The sequence below is a fragment of the Diabrotica virgifera genome, chromosome 10 (assembly GCF_917563875.1).
Source record: "Diabrotica virgifera virgifera chromosome 10, PGI_DIABVI_V3a".
In the NCBI taxonomy this organism is placed as follows: domain Eukaryota; kingdom Metazoa; phylum Arthropoda; class Insecta; order Coleoptera; family Chrysomelidae; genus Diabrotica; species Diabrotica virgifera.
The window spans coordinates 28,053,670-28,074,855 of NC_065452.1; the positions used below are offsets into that span (position 1 = coordinate 28,053,670).

Consider the following 21,186-nt stretch of genomic DNA (forward strand, 5'->3'; position numbering starts at 1 on the left):
ATAATTACGACTTTATTATTCGTAGATTTTTAATTAGAGAATACAAATTGTATATCACTACTGCGTTTATGCCTCAAACTCCACAATAATTATGTGAAAATGTTGAGTTTAGAGATAATGTTATCTTTGTGTGCATCTCTTTGATGTGCTTATTAAATGAACTGTGTGTGGTAGGGGGAATATGATATATTATATTCATTCAGGATGGTTAATTTGCTTGATATGTAATACGAAATTAAAATAGGGTTTTTATAGAAAAATAAGGACTATAAATAATAAAACTAAAACATTAAAAACTTTTGTTTTCAATTGCTAAACACATAAAAGAAAGGAATAACACCAGCTTTTAGAACTAACAAAAACTTCTCCCTCTCTTGTCGTTTCCCCATTAATGAGGGTGAGGATCGTGATTTCTTCCAATATTCCTAACACTGTTTCTCCATTTCTCCTATCTTCAGCTGCTCTAAGAGCTTCGCAGAATGAGTTTCCGTCTAAATTCTTTATTTGGTCGGACCATCTAGTCTAGTTGGTGATCGTCCTCTTGATCTTCTTCCCGTAACGTTTCCAGAAATAATCAATCTCTCCAAACTGTCGTCACCTCTGCGAACCACGTGACCAAAGAATTGCAGTATTCGTTGCAGACATATTGTGCACAGCCTTCTTTTAATCTTGAGTTGGTTTAGAATGGAAAAGTTTGTCCTATGAGCTGTCCAAGGTATGCCCATCATTCTTCTCCAGCACCACATCTCAAAGGCATCAATTTTTTGGTGCTCGCATGCGCGAAGAGTCCAAGTCTCTGCTCCGTATAGAAATTATGAGAATACAAGGGCATTCACCAGTCTCATCTTGATATTTTTAGAGATAGATCTGTCTTTCCAAATTTTAGTTAGGCGACTCATCGCATGTTTTGCCATACCAATACGTCTCCGAATTTCTGCTTCACAGTTACCATCATTAGTTATACTAGACCCGAGATAGACAAAGGTGTTTACTATTAGTTGGTATTCCTGTAACATGTTAGTCAGTTGAATAGTATCGAATCTGTAGACCACCATTATTTTTGTCTTAGCTTTATTGATCTTCAGACCAACTTTATTGCTTTCGTACTGAACTCTTCGCAGGAGATCAAACATCTCGTGTTCATTTGCTGCTATAAGTGTAGTGTCATCAGCAAATCTTAAATTGAAGATTTTCCTACCAGCTACTGTTTTTCCACCGGCCCATCTTTCGAAAACCATCCTCATGACATGTTCACCATAAATGTTAAATAAGTCAGGTGACAACACGCATCCTTGTCTAACACCTCTCTCGGTCTTGAATTGGTTTGAGACCTTCTGATCTAGTCGTACTCTCGCTATATTGGACTGGTACAGATTTTTAATTAGTGTCACTAGGTGCATTGGTGCGCCCATTTCTATTAAAATTGACCACAGATTTATCCAGCTTACACAACCAAATGCCTTTTGGTAGTCAACGAAGCATATAATCATAGGTACTTGAAGTTCTCTAGACTTTTCAATGAATTGTCTCAGGTTCAGAATTTGTTCCCTTGTACCTTTACCCTTTACAAACCCCGCTTGTTCCTGAGGTATTTGGTAATGTAGGTAGGTTTTTAATCTGTTTTTGATGATATCCAACAAGATTTTACTAGCATGCGTTATTAGTGACAGTGTGCGGTAGTTTTCACATCTGGTAGTAGTTCCTTTTTTGTGTAGCGGGATATAAATTGAGGTACACCAATCAGATGGCCATTTTCCTGAATTACAAACAGCGACACAGATATAATGGATGATATGTGATCCTTTGTCACCTAGTAACTGTAGTATTTAACATGGTATTGAATCAATGCCTAGGGATTTATTTCTCTTTAGTGATTTAATTGCATCTTTGACTTCAGCGAGTAAGACAGTAGGTTTTCTAGGGTAGTCAGAGTCAACAACAACTTAAGAATACACAAATACATTAAGAATGAAAAGAACCAAAAGAAAAATCAAGTATATACAGAGCGGTGGTGACTGTACAAAAACTTACATCGATCAAACTGGCAGAACATTGGACAAACGCATAGCAGAACACAAAAGAGCTTTCAATATTAGAAAAACAGAATCTACGTACACAGTTCACCTTCGAGATCATAATCATTCTTTTAAAGAACAGTATCAAATTCTACATATTCAAAATAAAGGCCTGAAGCTACCTTAATTAGAATCAATGGAAATTAATAAATTAAAAAACTCATATATAATTCTGAATGACCAACTTGGGACAAACAGCTCCCCGCTCCTCAACCTATTCAGTTAAGAGATTTTAAAGTGTACACGCATAGTAAAAACACATCACTTGGGAAAGGAACTTGGCCGAAACAGCTGTAGTGACATTATGTTATAATAAATTTAGTGGAAATATTGAAAACAGAAGTTTTTAGCGTATTATTGTTAGAGAAACTAGATAAACATGGTTATCTCTGAAAGAGACATTTTCTACTATATTTATTTATAAATCTTTCTACTTAAATCTATGTCAAATTTCGAAGTGGCATTTGTTGGCTCTGAACTGAAATAAACAATATGCATTTTCTTTATATAGCGTTTCACGTTGAAAACTGAACGTTGCTTAGATAGGCCAATGAATTTCTTATTGACGATAGGAGCGCTCCGATGCCACGCCGTCCTGATTAGAATGAATCGTGTATCGGCAGTCGAGTAGCCACCCGTGTCCGAGTGGTTTGGCAGCACTGATCTCTATAAGCGCAATGTTCCGTTATTAACGTGAAACAAAGTATAGTCTATTTGTAATTTGGAGTTTTACTACAGCAAAATATTTTACGAGGTTTTATTGAACAGCCTGAACCTCTTCTCTTTAGATTGTTTGAATTTAAGGAAGAATCGAACCCCGAGAATGACAGAGGAATTACTATATTACACATTAAATTTAACAACTAAAATAATATCAAACAAACTGATTGAAATTATAACATTAGCACAAGAACAACAAGGTTTTAGGTCGGGAAGATCATGCACATACATACGCTACATATATTTATAATGAGGCAAGTTCAAGAGATATCATTAGAATACAACAAATCGGCATATTTAATTTATGTTTCTTGGGCCCTAAGAATGCATTTGATAGGGTCAAATTAAAGGAAATCCACAAGGAAAAAGTTGTATGAAGGAGAAATTCGATTTTTTATTGGTTTTTTGATTATAACTTTAAAATAGTTCATTTATGAGAGAAGTTGTACTGACATAAAAGTTGTGTAATTAAATTTTCTACAATATAGAATTGGTTAAAAATTTAAAAAATAGTCACCCTTGTTGCAAAATAGCAATAATTGCGAACGTAACCATACAAAAAGAAGTATTCGCCTTTTACGTTTTTCAACCATTTGTGCTACACTTAGGACCTTCATATTTTACCCAGAAAAGCTTTATGATATAGTAAAACAATACTGTAAATTTCATTAAGATCGGTTAAATAAATTTTGCAAAAAACATTTTGCAATCTAGCTTTCGCAAAAAAAAAAATTCATTTTTTAAAATGTTGCAGGACTGAAAATAAAGCAGATAGCAAGTTGAATTTTCTTTTTGCTTATAGAAGTGTACTGTACCTTTCATTTGCAATTTGCAAAATTACAATCGACTAATTACGAAGGCGTCAGGAAATTTTTTAAATAAACATTAATTTTTGGTGCTACGCGCAGGACAGCGGTGTTCGATTCACACAAGTCGATTTCCACCAAAATTTCTTCCAATCTTTATCTAATATATTATTTTCTTACTCTATATTTTGTTGTATTTTAATATTTTAATTCCACAAAAATCAAACTAATTTTATTATTGTTTGTGAAATATTGTTTAAACAATTGCATATGTTTAAAAATAAAAAACTTTTATTCTCTAAGTTAAAATATATGAACAAAGAAAGTTTTTGCTAAAAAAGTGTTATTTCAAAGGATAGAGTATGTGTTTTTATTTTGCAATAAACAAATTTATTTATTTATATCGAAATGTAATAAAAATTAAAATGTATCAATCATTATCAAAGATCATTGGAATGCCCAATCAGAGCAAACTATCCGCTGTCCTGCGCGTAGCACCAATAATTGATGTTTATTTAAAAAAATTTCTGACGCCGTGGTAGTTAATCGATTTTAGTTTTGCAAATTGCAAATGAAAGGTACAGTAAACTTCTATGAGCAAAAAAAATTTGCTCTTGCTATCCGCTTTATTTTCAGTCCTGTAATATTTTGAAAAAATGAATTTTTTTTTCGAGAGCTCGATTGCAAAATTTATTTTGCAAAATTGATTAAAACGATCTTAATGAAATTGAAGTATTGTTTAACTGTATCATAAAGTTTTTTCTGGGTGAAATATGAAGGTCCTAAATGTAGCATAAATGGTTGAAAAATGTAAAATGCGAATACTTGTTTTTGTATGGTTTTTTCGCAATTATTGCTATTTTGCAACAAGGGTGACCATTTTTTAAATTTTTTGCCCATTCTGTATTATAGGAAATTTAATTACTAACTTTTATGTCAGTGCAAATTATCTCGAAAATGAGTACTTTTAAAGTTATAATCAAAAATCAAAGAAAAAAACGAATTTTTCCTTCATTTTTTGACATTTTGATTATTTAAACAATGTTCCGGACCTTTTTGAGAGGGAGGATAACTCAAATATTATTATTGGAGTTATTTTCAAGCAATTTCTGCAAAAAAATTTGAGTCACCTCTCAACGTCCAAATGTACTAATATTTTTACAGATGCGCCCTGGTCTAATACAGATATTAAGTAGGTATCGAGTTCAGAACTCCAAAACTTTTTTTGGAGTATTGAACTCCAAATTGAATTTTTTTAGGTGTTGGTGTATTTATTGGAGTATTTTTGGAAAAATCAAGTAAAACCGTAAATATATTAAGTATCGAGTTCAGAACTCCAAAATTTTTTTAGAGTAATGAGTCCAAGATTTATCCAAAAGTACTGAAAAAAAATATAACGTGTGTGATATTTTTGAAAAGGTAATGGCCTTTAAAATGAGGTATCACTCAACCCCCTTTCCATTAAAGATTTTGGGGGTTGTGTCCGCCACCGCTAGTGGGTTGATGTAATTTAGTTGAAAACTGGTCTACAAAATGTCCCCCTCACAAGTAAATTTGACGTGTTTTTGCATATTTTTATATTTTCTATAGGGACCAAATTATAGGGGGTGGCAACTTTTCAAATTGACACACTGTATAATGACATACTCTATGGGAATGACTATACACTTCCATAATTTTCTTGAAATCCTCATCGAATTATCTTTGAAGTATCTTTTATAACCGAATAAGTTCTGCTAACGCCCGTATTTTATTTGATTTTGCAGCAAACTATCTACCATGGTTTAATCTTCAACAGGATAGCAGTAAGTGCACACCCACAGAATAGATGAAAATGAATAAATTTCACATATTTATATGGTAATGTGGTTCTGGAACCTAATTTATGTTTAAATGAATTGATAATTGAAAGTAAGCCGTATCTATAACTGCATTTTGAAAAATACTTATATAACTCGTTGAATGGGTGTGCCGTTACAAACGGGCGGATCTAGAAACCACAGACCTGCCTGATACGCTAAGCGTTGTTTTATGCACAAATTTTATGAATGAATTGATCTTAAACTGGATTAATCATTATAATTAAAAAATAGGAGAAAAATACAAATGGGCTAATTTGACTATTTGGGATGGCTTAATAAGGATAGTAATTTATGCAATAAGTACGTTTTTTCAAGAATGTGAAGTTAGAGGAGAAGTGACTACACGAGTGCGGAAATTCTGTGGGTAAAAAAACATTTGATGCATATCATATTTTTTCTATAGTAAAATATATTTTTAATCATCATCATTCTCTTTGCCTTATCCCTATGCGGGGTCGGCTTCCCTAATTGCATTTCTCCACACAATTCTATCTTGGGTCATATCAATATTAATCCCCTTTACCAACATGTCCTGCCTTATGGTCTCCCCCCAGGTCTTCTTTGGTCTTCCTCCCCTACTCCTTCCAGGAATCTGCACTTCTGCTATTCTTCGTATTGGGTGATTAACGTCTCGACGTTGAACATGACCAAACCATCTTAACCTATGCTCTCTCATTTTGGCATCAATTGGTGCCACACCTAGACTTCCCCTAACATACTCATTTCTAATTTTATCCTTCTTTTAGAGTTTAAATATTGGCGAATGTGAGTTTGAAAAGGTAGAACGCTTTAAATATCTTGGGGTCTCAGTTAATGGAACTAATATCATAAGTATAGTAATCAATGAAAGAAACCTGGCAGGAACTAGAATCTACTGGAAATACTTCAACTTCCTCAAGATAAGAAGCTTACTCAGAATACTAAACTGAAAATTTACAGAGTGACTGACACAGAAAGATGAAGAAATATTGAGGAATTGAGGATCCGAGAGCGAAAAATAATAAAAAATCGGAGAATAGCAGGCCCACTAAACTTAGGTAATAATGGATTTAGAAAACTGATGAGCTAGGAAGTAAAAGAACTTTGTAAAGAAGAAGAAACTGTAAGATTTATCAAAGCACAGAGACTTAGATGGATGGGACAGACAGAAAGGAGAAATCCAAAAGCAATTATTTTAAGAAAATCACCAAATTGAGACCAGTATCAGTCAAACCTAGACTCAAAGCAAAGTATTATAACCTAATAGTGATTAACGTGTACGCTCTTACAAATGAAAATAATGATGCAGAAAAGGAAGAGTTTTATGAAAAATTGCAAGCAATGTACAATAATATAAACAAAAAGTATAAAAGAGAGATATAAAAATGATAATTGGAGATTTCAATGCCAAGATTGGCAATGATAATATAGGATATGAACATGTGATGGGAAAAGAAGGTCTGGGAAGGAAAAATAATAACGGAAATCGATTAATCGAATTCTGTGTGAAACAGTGTGAGCTCATTATAGGTGGCAGTATTTTTAAACATAAGCATACCCACAAAGAAACTTGGAAATCACCGGGTGGTAGATATAAGAACCAAATCGACCATATACTAACTGAATCAAAATGGAGACGCTGGCTACAAGATGTCAGAGCCTTAAGGGGTGCAGATGTGGATTCGGACCACATGCTTATCAGGGCCCAATTAAGGATGAAACTAGCCAGAGAAAATAATCGCAAGACTACCAGAAGAAAAAGATACAATGTAGAAACCCTAAAGCAAGAAGAAACAAGGAAAATATTCACTGACAGACTTACAGTAAACCGAAATATACACCACTGTAATGGAGATTCTGTGGAAGAAATATGGAAAAATTTCAAAGAGGTCATGATGAAGACAGCAGACGAAACAATCGGGCTAAAAAAGAGTGAAAATAAAAAATGGATAACTAAAAACACGTTACAGCTTATAGAAGAAAGAAAGAAAATCAAGAAAGACATATTGCAAAAAGAAGGAACAAGGGAAGAAGAGATCCTCGAAAGAAAATACAAAGCAAAAAAACATAGAAGAGAAAAAGGCATCTAGAAAAGATAAAAGGAATTACATAAACGAAATGCTAAAATCAGCAGAGAAAGCAGCACAAGATAATGATCTACGAACACAATACACGATTATACGAAACCTAACAGGCAATCGAGTAAGAAATGTAAGAGAAATAAAAGATAAACAAGAAAAATTAATTAAATCTGAGAAAGAAATAACTCAAAGACGCGTTACTTTGAAGAAATATACGCCAAACATGACCGAACCCAAGAATTGGATGATCAAATTGAAATACAAGAATTAGAGGTTAACACTGGGGCAATTACAAGAGAAGAAATTGCCAAAGCACTTAAATTATTAAAGAATGGCAAATCCGCAGGAACAGATAATTTACCTATCGACCTGATAAAAGCAGACACCGAACAAGCCATAGATATGCTACATAAACTTCTAAATAAAATATGGACCAACGAAGAACTGCTACAGGAATGGAAAGAGGGACTGATAATAAAAGTACCAAAGAAGGGAGATCTGAGTAACTATAAAAATTGGCATGCAATAACCCTATTAAGCGCCTCATGCAAGGTGCTAACAAAAATTCTGCTCGAAATAATGAAAGAAGAATTGGACAAGAAACTGAGAAGTAACCAAGCAGGCTTTCGTGCTAAAAGCTCCTCTATAGATCACATATGCACCTTAAGAATCATCCTAGAACAAGCTAATGAATGGCAGAAAGACATAAATTTAAGTTTTATCTACTTTGAAAAGGCTTTCGACCGAGTCAATAGGGAACAAATGTGGAAAATTTTAAGACAGTATGGTCTACCAACAAAAATTATTAACCTGATCAAACTGTTTTATGATGGGTATAAAGCTAGACTAGAACACGAGGGAGCGATCACAGAAGAAATAGCTATTGAAAGCGGTGGTAAACAAGGTTGTATCTTATCTCCTACTTTGTTCCTTATCTTGGTAGACTGGATTATGAGGAAAGTAACGGATAATCGGACAGGCATTAGATGGAACCTCATTAATCAGCTTGAAGATCTTGAATTTGCTGACGACGTCTGCCTGTTAACCGAACACAGAACTCACATGCAAACAAAAGTCGACAAGCTAACACAGTACTCTGACATGATTGGTCTCCGGACAAATACAGAGAAGACAAAAATCTTAAAAAATGATAACCCGTAAATTAATAAAATAAAAATAAAAGACAAAGAAATTGAAGAAGTAGATAAAGTCACTTATTTGGGATCAATCATGGAAAGAAAAGGAGGATGCATTAAAGACATACAAGCAAGAATAACGAAAGCACAATTCGCCTTCAATGCGTTAAATAAAATCTGGCAAACAAGTGAAATAAGAGAGTCAACAAAAATCAATATATTCAAAACTTGTGTAAAAAGCAAATTACTCTACGAGCAGAAACTTGGAAGCACGACGAAAGCACAACAAAGAGGCTACAGACTTTTGTAAATAGGTCCTTAAGAAAGATCCGAAAAATTTACTAGCCTAATAAAATAACGAATGAATAACTATGGAAACGAACGAAACAAACCAGTATAATAACAACAATCAGACAGAATAAATGGAAATGGATCGAATATCAACCTGAGGGGACAAGGAAGAGGGGACGACCAGATAATACTTGGAAGAAAACAGTAACCAGAGAACACAACAGAATCGGCTTAAGTTGGGGGGAAGTGAAAAACAAAGCAAGAAACAGAGGAGAATGGAAAGAACTGGTACGCAGATTAACCAGAGAATAAACACAAGAAGACGCGCTGAGCTGACCACCAGCCGTCTTACACTATCGGCCAAGAAACGCAGATGCGCCCAATTCTCCACTAGGAGTGATGGTTCAAGAGAGAGAGAGAGAGAGAGAGAGATCAGTCAAACCACGAGGAAGACCCAAAACCAGAAAGAAGAACCAGATAGCTGAAAACAACCTTAAAAATATGGAAGATAGTCGAGATAGAGAATGGATACTGTTTAATATGAAATTAGTGACACACAATTTGGCTTTAGAAATGGTATAGCAACAAGAGATGCTTTATTCAGCTTGAATGTGCTGGCCTAGAGGTGCATAGAGACGAATCAGAACATGTACTTATGTTTTGTAGACATTGTAAAGGCATTTAATAAGGTTCAACATAAAAAGCTTGTAGATATACATATTAAAAAACAAAAATACTGACAGTCGTGATATGAAAATTATATCTAATCTATATCAGATCATGGTATATACCAAAGCTATCTAATTAAGTATATTGGATCAAACTGCCAGGTAAGAGTTGACAACCAGAATACCCGAGATATCAAAATAAAGAGAGGAGTCCGCCAGGATTGCGTGCTGTCCCTACTACTCTTCAATGTCGACAGTGATATGGTATTTAAAAACGCGCTCTCAGATTTAATGGAGTGAATATCTCTATCAATGGATAAATTATGAATAACTTACGTTTTGCAGACGATACAGTAAAATGAGAGATAACAGCAATGACTTACAAAACGTAATGCGACGCCTTAACGAATGCTGTCATGAATACGGGCTGAAGATGAATTTAAAGAAAACTAAATGCATGATCTGGCCTGAATCCGCAGATGCAAACACTCAATTGATTTTTTAAGATATTGTAACTGAGGGTGTTGATACTTACAAATACCTACTTAGGAAGCTGGATAACATCAAATATAGACCAAACTAAAGAAATTAAGATACGTATTGAAATAGCCCGTGCATCTTTCATCAAAATTAAGAAGTTTCTTTGATATAAGGTTAATACTGCGCCTACAGATGCTTAGGTGTTACATATTCTCTACTCTTCATTATGGATTGGAAGCGTCGACATTGAAAAAAGTTCATATAAATAAGTTGGCCGCTTTGAATTGTTGTATTGCAGAAGAACCCTACGAATATCATGGATTCAAAGAATGTCAAACGTGGAAGCAACTATAAGGATTGTAAATGGAGCGGAAATAATAATATTTAAGATAATACAATAAAAAAATGCGATAGAAACCATTGAGCTATATAGACACAAAAAAAACGAAAGTTTTCAAATGAACAGCAAACTGTGAAACACCTTAAAAGTCCCAACCCAACTATCAAAAAAACGAAAAAAAAAAAACATTCGCGACAAATATCAGGCTAAGAAATCATTAGTTAATTTCAACGTCTCCATTATGAAGTTGAAATATTCCTTATAAATTATTTTATTATACTCAGAGTTAGATCTAATATTGACATTCATTATTTATACATCGTTCGTCGATCCTCAATTCATTTGTCCATCTTAATGGACAATATTAGCACCAACGAAAGTAAACAATTCGAAAATATTTTTTTACCTTTTGGTAGTTTACTGTTAGTCATTGAATTTGATTTATAAATTAAGAACCAGTTAAGTCAATACACAAGAATTATTCTAAGTAAAAATAGTTATTTATCTTTAAAGCATTTTAACGATTTTTTAGTATTTGCTATTTTATTGGTTCACTGATCAGTTTTGGGTTAATGAAAATTTGTCATCGGATTTTTTATTTACAGCGTTAGTATACAGGGTGTTTCATTAATAATTGTCCATATAGTAACTGGAGAAACCTTAGCACAAAATACGAAGATTTAACCTAAAACTCTTAAATAAAATGTGGTTGCTTACTGAGTTACAGGGTGTTTTATCTAAAAATTTAAAAATTATTTTTGCCCAGCATTTTAAAACTGTTCGACGTATCCTTTTCATACTTGGCAGAAAGTATAGGTACTCTACAAAGTACTAAATTATGTTCAACCAACTTTTCTGGCTATTACCAGAGGCGTACAACGGGGGAAAGTGAATGGTTGACCCCTTCCAAATTATACGCCACTGGCGGAATTGCTATTTTAGTTCAATTATTGGACTCTCCAATACTTTCTATGAAAATAATATATTCTTCATTCGTAACGATAAATTCATTAGTTTTCGAGATATTTGAAGTTAAATATGAAACGGCACAGTTATTTTCATGAATAATGTATGATATTAATATATGATTCATAGGATTAAAATTTCAAAATTATTTGTACCTAGTATTTTCAAAACTATTTGGCGTATCCTTATCATACTTGGCAGAAAGTTTAGATACTGTACACCCTACTAAATTAAGATAAATAAACGTTTCTAGCTACTACCAGAGGCGTACGACAGGGGATAGTGGCTGGTTTACCCTTCCCAAATTCTACGCCACTGACGAAATTGCTATTTTAGTGTAATTTTTTGCTTTTCCAGTACTTTTTATGTAAATATTATACTCTTCATTCCAAACGATAAAATGATTAGTTTTCGAGATATTTGAAATTAAAAATGAAGCGACACAATACATTAATCAAAATAACCGTGTCGTTTCATTTTTAACTTAAAGATCTCGAAAACTAATGACTTTATCGTTACGAATGAAGAGTATATTATTTTTATAGAAAGTATTGAAGAATCCAATAATTGAACTAAAATAGCAATTCTGCCAGTGGCGTAGAATTTGGAAGGGGTCAACCATTCACTTTCCCCCGTCGTACGCCTCTGGTAATAGCCAGAAACGTTGGTTTAACATAATTCAGTAGTTTGTACAGTACCTATACTTTTTGCCAAGTATGAAAAGGATACGTGGAATAGTTTAAAAATGCTGTGCAAAAATAGTTTTTAAATTTTTAGATAAAACACCCTGTAACTCAGTAAGGAACCACATTTTATTTAACAGTTTTAGGTTAAATCTTCGTATTTTGTGCTAAGGTTTCTCCAGTTACTATATGGACAATTATTAATGAAACACCCTGTATAAAAATTTGTGTATTAATTTTTAACAGATAGACCAGGGCATTTAGCCCTAATAGGCTGTATCGTCGCCCCCGCTACCGAAATTAATCCGATTCGATTTTTTTGCACAAACTTACTCAAAAAGAGGTCCTTATAACATATCCACAGGGTGCCGGGCAGTGCCGTTGTCGAAAAATTTTTTAAACAATGTTTTTTAAACAAATTCACAAAAATAATTTTTTCATTTCGAGTAATTTTTTTTACATAAATTGGGTCATTCTGAGCAAAAAAGGTCTCTCGTCATTTTTCTCTAAAATTGATTGTTGTCGAGTTATATGCGATTAAAAATTTGAAAAATGCGAAAATGGCCATTTTCAAGGCTTAATAACTCGATTAAAAATTATTATTATGAATTTCAAAAAGTGACCAAATCAAGTTTCAAACCCCTTCTTCAAGATCCTAAAGAGATTTTTGTCATTATGTATTTTATTACAAAGCTGTTATTTTAAATTTGTAACAATAGCGCTATAGTCCAGGATATGTCGTCGCCCCCGTTACTGAAATTATTCCGATTCGATTTTTTTACAAAAACTTATTCAAAAAGAAGTCCTTATAACATATCCACAGGGTGCTAGGCGGTGCCGTGGTCGAAAAATTGTTTAAACAATTTTTTAAACAAATTCACAAAAATAATTTTTTCACTTCGAACAAACCTTTTTTAGATAATTTGGGACATTCTGAGCTAAAAAGCTCTCTTGTAATTTTTCTCTAAATTTTATTGTTGTCGAGTTATACGCAATTTAAACTTTGAAAAATGCGAAAATGGCCATATGACTCGACAACAATCAATTTTAGAGAAAAATCACGAGACCTTTTTTGCTCACAATAACCCAAATTATCTAAAAAAAAATCGTTAGCAGTGAAAAAATTATTTTTGAGAATTTGTGTAAAAAAACTGTTTAAACATTTTTTCGACCACGGCACCGCCCGAGACCCTGTGGATGTGTTATAAGGACCTCTTTTTGAGTAAGTTTGTGCAAAAAATCTAATCGAAATAGTTTCGCTAACGGTGGCGACGATACAGCCCGTGTAACGGTTCACGTTACGAAATTAGCTCTTTGAATATATTTATAATCATTTTCTCTTAATCTATTTATTATCTTTTATATTTAAAATTCCTTGCCACGATGCCACACCTACTTATAAATTGGTATCACTGATGGAACGTACTATATACGCCACCTAGCGAGAAATAATTCTTTCGGGGTTCTGAAAATTTGACAAGGCGGTCGTGCTTTACTTGACTGTGAAGTGTGCTGGAAGTAGGTCGACGAACTTTTGGTTCCATAATGGCGGAAGGTTTCATTTATTAAATCAGTTTATTTTTTAAAATACAGTTTCACTGAAGTGAAAATGGTATCCCGTGGTTTTCCCAGAATCCATCCAGTGTTTCCAGAGGGACAACCGTAATGAAAACCTGAAAAATCAGGAAGAGCTAAAGTTCTTATGGAAATCCATTGTTGCCACATCTTCAAATATGAGAAGAGACGTCTATCAATTACTGTCAATTGTCATTGTCTGATGAGCTTTGTTATGTTTGGTTATGTTGTTGACAACTTTTGATAGGATAAGGATATTTTAAACACATTTTAAAAGAAAAAGAACCTTAGTAGTTAGTAGAAAGGAAAGCAATTTTAGATTCCAACCGTATTATTACTTGTGAAATATTATCATCTAGTGGGAAAACCGCAGTGATTGTGCCTTCAAACGGGCAATTTGAAAGGACAACCCCACCAAAAACCATTATAATTTTAAATTGAAATGATTGATATTAAAAATGTTTGTACCTATGTAATTGTACATGTAAAGCTGGAAATTCAGGTAAATGCAAACATATAATTGGCACATTACTATATATTTTTCGATAAGTGATTACATAATGGTTTGATAAAAGAACCATTTCGCTGCAACTTTGTTTATAATTCTTTTTTATTGCTTACAGGCATACCATGGAAAATTTGAAAAAATTAAGCACCACAGACATCAAACAACAGTGGGGATAATTTCAAAAACAATAATACAACATAGTCAACAATAAAGTCCTACCAGTCTGCTGATAAATGGGCTACTGATATTGTACTAAATTATGATTAAGCTCTATTTTACTCAAATAATGTTGAAGTAAGCTGCAGTAACTCTGTTGAAATATCTTTAGCTATGCTAAACCAAACTGGAGAAGCATGAAAAAAGCTGACGTGACTGCAAGTAACTGGGACAATTTATTGCCATTTATTTACTTATGATAAAAATAAAAGCCTAAGTTGGCCACTTAAAGTCAACCAATTGTATAATTCCAATTTTAAAGAAAATCCTGTACCCTTCCGTGGGAAAAAATTATGAATCAGTTGCTTTAAATATGTATGAAAAAATAACTCTAAGTATGACTGGCAGTGTCAATGGAATTGTTTCCGGAAAATGTCTAGAAATAAACTGTCCTCTGGCAGGTAAAACAAAATCTGTGCAATCAATTTTACGTGACCTTAAATATTTATGCATAATTGAGGGAAAACAATATTATGTTAAAGAAAAATCATATGTATTTATGGACAAGTGCAATTGCTACTTACAGGACTACAAATATGTTATTTTGTACTTTTTTGTCCATTTGATAAGTCCACACTTCTTATTAAAGTACCATTTGATGTAGAATTTATACAAGAAATGTTAAAAATTTTGGTAGAGGTATATTTTTACAATGTATTATCAGTTTTATTCCAATTATATAAGTAAAAAACTTGTTTTAAAAGATTGTTTTATTTCTTATAGGTACTTTTACTTGAAAAGAATATTCACACTTGACTACACTCATATCATCTGTGAATTCAGATAATATATACAGTAGAACCCTGATTATCCGTGCTATGGTTTTCTAATACTGAAGTTGCATTTTTGAGGTTTTATCAAAATAGCGTCACCTTAATTCACTCGACGGAAACTCTATAAGCCAAGAAGAAGACTCGTAATGAAAGATTCATTTTTTCTATTATCTTTTTATGGTAGGTACATATGTATGTATATACGTATATATGTATTATATTATTATATAAGAAATAAATTTCAATTATCCATGCCACATCTGACCCCGAGGAGCACGGACAATCAGGGTTCTACTGTACACATAAATTAATTTTTATCATTACTAAGTATTGTTATAAAAAGATTAACAATACCTCAAATAATATTTATATAAGTTCATATAAGGAAACTATTTAATAGGAATAAAGTAACTTGTACTTTGATTTTTAAAGATTTTAGCCATTGTATAGTTCTTTCAATGTTTACACTTGCTGAAGCAAGTCTTATTATTTCAATTTTCTTCTCAATGCATTCATTTTTTATAAAAAAGTCTATCTACCATTATAGCATCCTCATTTGGTGTCAATATGATTTTTGTTGTTCATTTGAACAAACACCTGTCCAGCAGAAACATCTGATGGGATAAAACTTCTTTAACAGCTATTAAAACACCACCTCCACTGTCGAAATTAATGGATTCTTGTGTCAGGTCTTGTGTGTAGATATCGTAATTAAATAAACCAATTTTAGCATTGCTAGATGCTGTAGATATCGTAATTAAATAAACCAATTTCAGCATCGCTTGTATCAGGTGTTAACCATGTTTCAGTAAATATGATCACATCAAAGTAGCTGTTAGAAACATTTAGAGTCAGAGTTGTTAATGTAGTCCGAAGTCCTCTACCATTTTCAATAAAAATGGAGAGCTTGCCCAAGTCATTGTGGCTTAGAGGTTTTTTGAATTACCTTTGGGATATTATAATACCGTATCGACAGGTTCTGTCCCCTGCTTCCTGAGGAGACAAAAGCTCAAATTTGATATACAGATTCAAGTACCTTCCCTTTATTAGGGGTCTGATCAATGCTGATAAAGATGGTTTTAGCATGGTCAATGTGTTTCTGTTTAAGAACTGCATGTCTGCTGTCTGAACATTTTCAGTTGAAGATAAGAACACTTTAAATGGATGGTGCCCATTTTTATTTTTCTTTCCAAAGCGAGCTATTCTAATATTGTCAGAGACTTCATCCTAAATTTCGTCTTCGTCTTAGACTTCATCTAAATTTTTTTATATAAAAAACCTAGTTACTCTTATAACTCAAAAAGCAATATAGGTAACTCATTTATTTAAAATAAATGTAATTGAAGACGATAATTGCAAACATTGCAGGAAACAGGGTGATCTTGATCATATCTTTTTTGAATGTAGGCACTAAGTTTTAACAGCATTTAAACTGCCTCTATAAAAATTTAATCAAACTTAATATACATGCACCATTCAATATCCAGTCTGCTGGCTACGGGCTCACAACAAAAATATAAATTATAGATTTCTTGTCAGACACATGCACATTTCCATAAGATTTGTATGCGAGCATGAAATTTTTTATCATTTCAGTTTAGATTTGAATCCTTTTTTTATCCTAAATGTACATCTTATCCGATATCCATTTTACTGTCCTTTATTGTACCAGTATTGTATGGGATTATTATTATTGTATTGTATTAAGGATAGGATTGTATATTTGTTATTACAACTGACTGAATGACTAATGTCTATGCCATTAAGGGCGTAGGCGCAAAATTTCGTCTCTAATGCTTTTTAAATGCATTCATTTTTTTTAATTCTGAGAAAACTAATAAGTATTTTTGAAAAATTTAAGGGCAGAATGAAAGATTACGTTATCACCGAGGGCCGAAAGTCCCTGAAAACTTCCATAATGTTTATTTTAATAAGTTACAGTTGTGAAAAAAAAAACAGAAAATGTGATTTTTAATTTTAAATACTTAATGTATCTCATTAAAAAAATTTATTTATTCTAAGGGACTTTCAGCCCTCGGTAATAATGTAATCTTTCATTCTGTGTTTAAAATTTTCAACAATATTTATTAGTTTTCTCAGTATTCGCAAAAAATTAATGCATTTAAAAAGCATTGGAGCCGAAATTTTGCGCCTAAACCCTTAATAAAAAAACTCAAAAAGCAACTAAAATAAAATACACTGGCAAGGGTAACAAAACAGAAAACAAGGCAAGCAAAAAATAAAAAATAAATCACTTTTCATAAATGACGCTAATGACAGATGACAGTTTTCTCAAGATCAACTGGCAACGTTGGATTTCCATAAGAACTTTAGCTCTACCTGAAAAATCCGGTAAATATTTTTTTGACATATAAATGTTAGGTTGGATCTTACATCATTTTTTTTATTATTTAAAATATTCTTTCCAGTTCAATTTTCCCAGTAAATTTGTTAATTATCGAATTCAGTTTGTTAATCATTACACCGTGTTCAATATTTGTTCGGAGAAAGTTCTAATGGTCTTAATTTTTAGTTAATAAAGTTTGAAATCTGTCCACACCCAATATCTGATAAATTGTGAAAAAATATCTAATACTATGCTCATATCACATTGTCAATATAATTATCCTATAATATTTTATTTTAAATATCATATTCTGTATCCAAATTCTGCCTCAAGGTCAAACTCATTCCTTTTTACATTTGATAAGTCTTGCTAATGGATGTTTTTTTATTGCTGTTCATTCTAAAAACCTCTTCCTCATTACTTCTTCTTTTGTTTTTTTCTCACACATGTTCGATTGGAAATTGAAACTAAGACTGGGAAATGTTTGTTTTTAGCGTTTTGGGAGAAATATTAAAACCTACCATGTAGATCCTTCAACCACCTGGAAGGCGTCGATTCCAGCCACGGCCACAGTCAAGTCACCATTGGGTTTAGTCACTTGGGAGCAACCTTATGGGAGGTTCCAGCTCCTGAGTTCCTGTACACCTGGACCTATAGGAGGTACAGTTTTTACACCATGGTGCTCATTTTCCGGTATGCGGCAGCAACCTTTTCAGAAGTCAGTTGGATTTGTTTGGGAACAATTAGACCGTCCGCACATGGGGCGACGCTCGAACTACTCGACTCGATTCCAGTCACGTAGGTCTCTCCCTGCCAGTAAAGTTCCTTCGTTGTGACATTGAGCCCCGTACACGGAGCGTTTAGGATTGCAAATCTTCTCGTCTTGTATGGCTCTCGTCGCTTGCGATCCGTAGTGCACGAGAAAGTTCGAGTGAGGCGCACGTTTTTAATCATAATAGGTAGTTTATTTTATTTGCTTCCTTCGTTTTTTGTTGTTGTTGGCGCTGAATGAAATTTTAGTTTTATTTAAAGATCGGTGCATGTTATGTTCGTTGATTGTAATACTATTATTAGCTTTGTGGAAATATATATATTGTTTGTAATTGTAATGTAAAATTCTGAAAACATTGAACTTCTGTTTCTAGATGTTTAATATAAAATTCGTTGGGGAAGTAGAAAAATACCCTCAATTGTATAATGCTTATTGTATACAAATTATACTAAAAATGTAACAATACCGTACTTTTTACAGATCGAAATAGTCGTTTTGGTTAATATATAAAAAATGCGTTCTTCCTGGTTGGAAGATGTGAGCAAACTGAATCGACAAGTGTGGGGAGAGCAAACGCTTGTGCCGCAGGGTTCGTAGAAGACAAGCAAGCCGCGCGAACTGAGAGACGTGTCTTCGATCGACCCATGTGCGGACGGCCTTAGTGTGATTTGAGTAAATATTGTGGTTTATATTGCAGACATTTGGTTGGTGTATTATGTTAATAATCTTTTTTTTCAGATTTAGCTTACCCTCGTTTTTATATAACATATTTGTTTATTAATGTATTAGGTTCCCAAACTTATTTACGATCCTATGGTACGTTACATTGTGCACAAGGTAATCAGTCCCAGAAAATTAGATTTTTTTACTTTATTATTGGTTTGATATTTATTTTGTAATATTAATTGCTTGTTCCCAGATATTTTGTTGTCTATTCGCTTTACTTCATTTTTTCGGTCAATTCAAGTCGTTTGTTTAGGTATTTATCGTAACTTCAATCTATTTCATTCATTTGTATATTTAACTTTGCTTAACTCATTATTGTATTTTCTCTTAGTCAGGCTTGTGCCTATTTATTTGTATTATTTTCATCTTTGTCGGCTTCAATTTAGTGGTACGTCGCAAGCGTACTATCACCATTTGGTAGAAGTCTCATGTGAGTTGTAACCTATACCCTATTCCACGAACATACGCCTGTTTTGGATTACTTCGACAACGAATATTTTACTGTGCAAAATAAGAAAAACGAAAGTAAATTGCAAATTACATTGTTGTTTATTGGAATAATTATTAGCGCCATTTACTTTCGTACTTCTTATGTTGCACAGTAAAATATTCGTTGTCGAAGTAATCCAAAACAGGCGTATGTTCGTGGAATGGCCCATATATGTAAGTAAGAGGTACTTATATAATTTTGTAACCGGTAACATTATTGTTGTTATCTTACATATATATAACTTTTGTATAACTTTGTCATTTTAGAGTCACATTATATTCAATTTGGTTTAACTCAGAGATTGTTAAAAATCTTGTAGTTATTTTTAATCAATGTTTATTTATTTTGCATATCATTTCTTATTATTCCTTTATATTTACATTTACTTATATACTTAAAATATTTAATATTAGACAGCAGTGTAAGATACCTGGGAGAGTGATCGAAGATCATTTTCTTGGCGCCCATGATTTGTTAGGTTTATTTAATTTATTCTTGTTTTGCAATTATTCATCTTTATCCCTTACAGAACATTATTCTTATCTTAGTATATACCTTTTCTAGTCACTATTATCTACTTTGAGCTACTGTTCTTCGACAGACATGCAAACGAGCCGTATCCATCCTTGAGTGTCAAGTTGTTCTCTTGCATCTCTTGCTAGCCAACTCTATTCAGTTTGCCTCTGTCTCTTCATACTTCTACTTCTATTCCTTTTAATTCCCCTTTCCTCACAATCATCTTATCATTATCCCCCATACTAATACTACTGCACAAGTAGTATTTTTATTACTTCAGCTTTTTCTTAGTATTTTCCTACTTCGGCTTCTCCAACGAGAAGCTATTTTCTTCCTATTCTCATTTTTCCACTATTAGTTACATCTATTACATCTTCATTTTCCTTACATCTATTGGAGTTTATATTTCTCTTTACTTTCAGTCCAACAGAAGTTCTTCTTTCTTGTTACACCCGGTCTATAAAAACAGCAGAATACATCGATTTTTAAATACAGCACCTAGAGATTGCAACTTTTTGCATTGTGTTCAGAATGGTAGGTATCAGGAAAAAAGTCTACTATAGAAAAACGGGTGGAAATGCGTAATTGCATTTCAAAGTGCATAAAATGCATCCAAAAGTGCATAAACATGTCAAAATAACGATATTAAGGGCCAGATTTTTTTACTCGGGGGTTTTTTGGGTCGCTGAATACGACAACGCCATCAGAACAGACCTCCGGAGCACCTGGCCCCAGTGTCACTGCTAAGGTCACGTCATTTTCAGGAGTTGCAAGCGTTTTCGGCATTAAATTGATGCAAATAGATTAATTGGGTAGTTTTTAGGGTTGCTGAAAACGAATATGCCGTCAGAACCGATACCCGGAGCCCCTGGTCTCTAGGGTCACGTCATCTTCTGGAGTTTTGAGCGATTTCGGCTAAATTTATGCAAACAGATCACACGAAGTGTTTTAGGGGATACTTAACACGAATACGCTATCACATCTAACCCCCGGAGCACCTAGTGCCCACGGTCACGGCCATCAAAACCGACCCCCTGCACTACGTGGGGCCCGATGTCACTGCTGTAAGGGATGTTATATTCTAGAGTTTGGAGGGTTTTTGGACACCAGGTGCACCGGTCGTCGGTTCTGATGGCGTATTCTTGTCCAAACGACCCAAAAGAAATCCGAGTAATT

At 33.3% G+C, this 21,186-nt stretch overlaps 1 long non-coding RNA gene across 1 annotated transcript; it reads left to right on the plus strand.

Moving 5' to 3' along the window:
• The first annotated feature begins 13,766 nt into the window (after positions 1-13,766).
• Positions 13,767-15,089, plus strand: LOC126893307 (uncharacterized). Its single transcript, XR_007701131.1, has 2 exons — positions 13,767-14,164; positions 14,286-15,089. It is a non-coding gene; the product is annotated as an uncharacterized LOC126893307 (long non-coding RNA).
• Positions 15,090-21,186: the final 6,097 nt, after the last annotated feature.